We start from the raw sequence: 4,791 nt of genomic DNA, 5'->3' as shown, positions 1-4,791 counted from the left end.
CTGTGTCCTTGGGGCTTGCCAACACATGGAAACAAGAAGGAAATGCACATAAGTGCATCCAGTGTGATCTCTGTTGACCTGCTGCATTTACTGGACACAGCAAGCTGCCTCTCCTCTTGCAAACTTCAAACCAACACCATGCCAGGGAGACTGAGTTAAGGTTTCGTGGTTAACGCAGCAAATTGATGACTTTGCTGCTTATACTATGCATGCTGTGCGTGACTTTCATCACCTAACACAGGATTCTAGAAGATGAAGGAGAATGTACGAGGTTATGATTTGCAGTCCCCATTCTGTCAGTGTACCAGCTTTGTCAGGTTTTCAATCAGATCTACCAGTTAATTTACACTGTGACAGTAAATGGTCAGACACAAACTCACATTTTCTGTCTATTCCATCTTTTTCTGCTTGTCTTCTTCAATCTACGTGTAATTAATGGATTGTGTTAAGACACTTATGTTAGCTATAGCTGAAGATCAGGCCCATAGCTTCTAGAGATAGTTGAATTTATAACCCACATTTCAAATTAAACCAAATGAGCCTTTCAATGTTTGAGAACTCAATCTCTCTCTCTGTGTCAGATCCCCTGCTATACTGCGATCATCTTGCTGAAATATCTCTCAGCAGCACCTATAGCATCCCTGTATGAGCGGCCTGATTTTACAAGTCTCATAAGTTCCAGAACTTTCCCAGAGTTAGACACGGCAGTGCATACTGAGAGTACTCCTTATGGAAAAGTCAGATAGAGCATAATAGAAAATGATATCCCTGCTACAGGATTCTATGAGATGGCTCAACAGACCCATAGAAAGATTTGTATTTTCTAGTAATTCGATTATCTTATTTATTTTGTCCCCATTGTGTTGCTCTAGTTGCCCAAAGTTGCCAGAAAGCCACCAGACCTCCTTGGATTTGGATTCCCCTAACACTGGGGAGTCCCATAGCCTAGAACTGCCTATACCAGGGCCAGTTTCACTTTACCCGAGCAAAGGGAAATGGTGGTGGTGGGAGTGTGTATCGCTACTCTCCCGCAGCAGATGGCTCCTCGGGCATTATAGCCAGCAGACGTTCTGTAGAGTAGATGTACTTTAGAGAACAATGGAGCCCAAGCCCATATACAACTGACCCCAGAATCAGGGAGCCATAGTCAATTCCCTCTGCACCATACCCCAATGGATACTGGGTACAGCAGAAAATAATTTCTATAGAACCCTATTGAAGTTAATCCCTTTAAATTCTATAGGATTTTCTAATAAGGGTGGGGAAGCCCAGAAGTATGGAACACCCAGCTAGAGCCCAACAGAGAGAGAGTGAGCGAGCAAGCTCTGAGGTCAGCTCTGATGGAATAGCACCAAAGATACTGGTAGGACTAAAGGTGTTGGGTATAGGATTTTGAAGTCTAAGATCTGTTAGGAGGTCATGGAGAGGAAGTTGGACAGATTATGAGGCATCTGTGAAGACTGAAGCAAGGGATGGCGCTCAAAGAAAGGAAGAGCTAAAAAGCCACAGGTATTATAATCCTCCTTCAAACCTCCCCTTAAAGCCCACTTGTGCCAATGATGCCTATAAATTGCTTTACAATGGTGAGTCACCTGGTGTTCTGTGACTGCTGCTTATTACACTATTCATAACTTGGCTCCTCGTTACCATGTGCTCCATCCCCACCCCAAACTCCACCTGAAGTTTATAAGCACTTTTGGGCAGTGACTGTCTTTTCATTATGTGTGAGTACAGTACCTACCACAATGGGTATCTGACCCCTGATTAGGGACTTCAGGCCCTACTGTACACAAAGAAACAATAATAATAATAATAATAATAACTAAAAGAAAAGGAAGAAGAACATGGAAGTAGGGAGACTTTCAAAAGTTCAGGTACATTTTGGGTAGATAGAAACTTTCTGGAGCTTATCTAGAGCAAAACTTTTGATATTTCCCGATCACAAATGGGGAACATCATTGGTTCTAAGTGGTATATATGGCAGGGAGATGATAGTCAGACGAGAAAGAGGACGGACAGCTGTAATGCTGGAGATGCTCAAGGTTTTGAACTGCTCATAGGCACTAAACAAACAGCTTTGCAAGAATTGTGAGCTCAGCTGGGAATAAACTTTGAGTTACCTTGCTACCAATGTTTCACTGCCCTAAGACAATGAAGTAAAGGAAGCCATAGCAGTCTAGGTTGCAAATGCACTTGTATTACTGTTGGGGTAATTCCAGCTCTCATCTGTTGTAAAACACTGGTCTTCTGAAGCATCTTCCTTATTCCTGTCTATAATTTGTTAAAGTTATCTAGTAGATATTTTTCTAAGAACACAGGACTAGCCATACAAGATTAGACCAGTGGTTCAGCTTGTCTTACATCCTGTCTCTGAAGGTGGGTAGGACCAGCACAAATAGCATTTATTGAACTGACAAAAGGGATTTTATTTAATCATGGCCCTAGCTAATTCTTAGAAGTGCTCAGATGCCACAGGGGGAAAGGCATCTTGAAGCAAATAGGCTACCTGAGATGCCACAGCCATCTTCTATTCTTAGTCCAACCACCAGCTGCATTGTCACTCTCAAAGAGCAAGAGGGTAATGGTGTATGTAGGCCACAGCTTATGCTGATAGTACAGGTATACTCTTTACCAGATAAGGAGGGGAGGTTTCATCACAACATGCAATGATGGAAAGATTGATTGGGTGGGGAGTGGAGGAGAAGAAGGGGTCTGAACCACCTTTTCTATGACCTAAGGATCGTAACATACTCATTTGTCTCATCTCAGTCCCAGGAGCCTAAGTAGTGAGTAAATGTTTCATTAAAGTCCCAATTTGTTTATGACTCTAGGCCAGTAATTAATAGGGTTTTTTTCCCATGATTCTCAGAAATGTTGTTTAAGATGGAGCACAGAGCGTTTCACTTGTTCTAACAGCATGTGCAGTATGTTAACCTCGCACCTCATTTGGATTACGGCTTGAAGCTTCTGCACATTGTGGGAGGGAAGCTGCCTAATTGTTTTTGTTCATTTGTTAACCATAATTGTTTCCCCCCAGCCTCTCTTTTTTCTCTTTTGATATATGCTATATCACTTGGCCTCTAATAGATGTAATTAGTGATTCCCACAGTTTGGTCAGATATGGGGCAATTGCATTATTCAGTTCAAGATAAGTCTTTATTTCATGTTTCAGCTATTTGCATAAATGTTTATCCAACAGAAAAGAAGTTCGAAGATGTACTGTCCTTTGAGAACTTTGCCCTAGTTATTTCTGCCTTAATGCAACTAGAGTGTAGTCAAAAAATTGCAGTAGTGTGCATAGAAGTTGACTAACTCATGGGAAGGCAGAAATAAATTGATCTAGAGCATATATTACAGGGAAGGAATTATGAATAGTTCTGTAATTCATTTTGGAAGGAAGAAGCTTCTGAAAGTCTCGCATACTGAGCCATTGTCAGAACTGTACCTCTTGCCAAATTTCTAAGTATCTTGGAAAACCCAGGCCCATCACTCAATAGAGCTGTTACTTGAAGTCTCTCTCTGAGCATAGATTATCTCCCATGGGAATATGATTACTGTTATAACAAACTTTGCAGATTTCAAGTGCCTTCCATCTGAAGGTCTCAAAACACTTAACAATAATGAAGCCTCAGTTCACCCCTATAATGTTTTATGCCCATTTTACTTATGGGGAAACTGAGGTACCAAAAGTTTAAGGATACATGCCTAAGGTTATACAGAGAGTAAGTGACGAACACACGCCAGGAATTGTGATGCCCAAACTCATACCACAACATACTCTCTACTCCTTCCCCTAATATGTGGTTTGCCACAGGATGAAAGCATTCAGATAACATCCGGTTATGGTAAGAGAACTCATTTACTTAGTAGCACTGGATCCTATCTTTAGATTTAGAGTAAGAAAATCCTACCTGCTTCTTTCTTGTACATACCCAAGGTTGGCGTTTGCATTTTCCCTTTCCCAAAGTCACATTGCAACACTGTGACAAAGTTTTATGACATTTGCATTTGCAAGTCCTAACTCTGCATCAGTGAGTGATAACACACCACCACAATGTCTATAGACACACAGTTTGAACAGGTGGCAATCCAGCATCAGGATAATAATTTTGTGACACTCAAAATAAAATGTCATGGTGATTGGCAACTGCACCCCAACTTCCCGTGCTCTTCTGTCCTCACCTCCTGAGGGAGAATAGATGGATGGAAGAGTAGCTCCCCTCCTCCCTAAACCACTGGATATTAAAACCATGCAACTATCTTGTGTGTGTGCACACAAAAACACATACATAGAGATACATGCACAAAAATAAAGAGTTTATTGCCCTTGCAAAATTCCTTATTAAAACCACGCACTGCCCTTGCAAAAAGAACTTTATTCTAAGCCCCACACCACCTCCCATTACACAATCAAGTCTCCTGACACATCCTGATGTGTCCCTAACATCAAACTTCTCCCAATTGTTCCAGACATCCTCTCTCATCTATTTAGCTTAACAAAGAGAAAGTTAAGGGATGACTTGGTCACAGCCTACAAGTATCTACATGGGGAACATGTATTTAATAATGGACTTTTCAATCTAGCAGAAAAAGGTATAACAGGATCAAGCGTTTGGAAGTTGAAGCTAGACAAATTCAGACAGGAAAGGCATACATTTTTGTCAGTGAGAGTAATTAACCCCAGGAACCATTTACCCAGTGTTGTGGTGGAGTCTCCATCACTGACCATTTTAAAATCAAGACTGGATGTTTTTCTAAAAGATCTGCTCTAGGAATTAGTTCAGAGAAGTT

The sequence above is a fragment of the Gopherus flavomarginatus genome, chromosome 4 (genome assembly GCF_025201925.1).
Source record: "Gopherus flavomarginatus isolate rGopFla2 chromosome 4, rGopFla2.mat.asm, whole genome shotgun sequence".
NCBI lineage: Eukaryota > Metazoa > Chordata > Testudines > Testudinidae > Gopherus > Gopherus flavomarginatus.
This window is presented reverse-complemented; position numbering follows the sequence as displayed.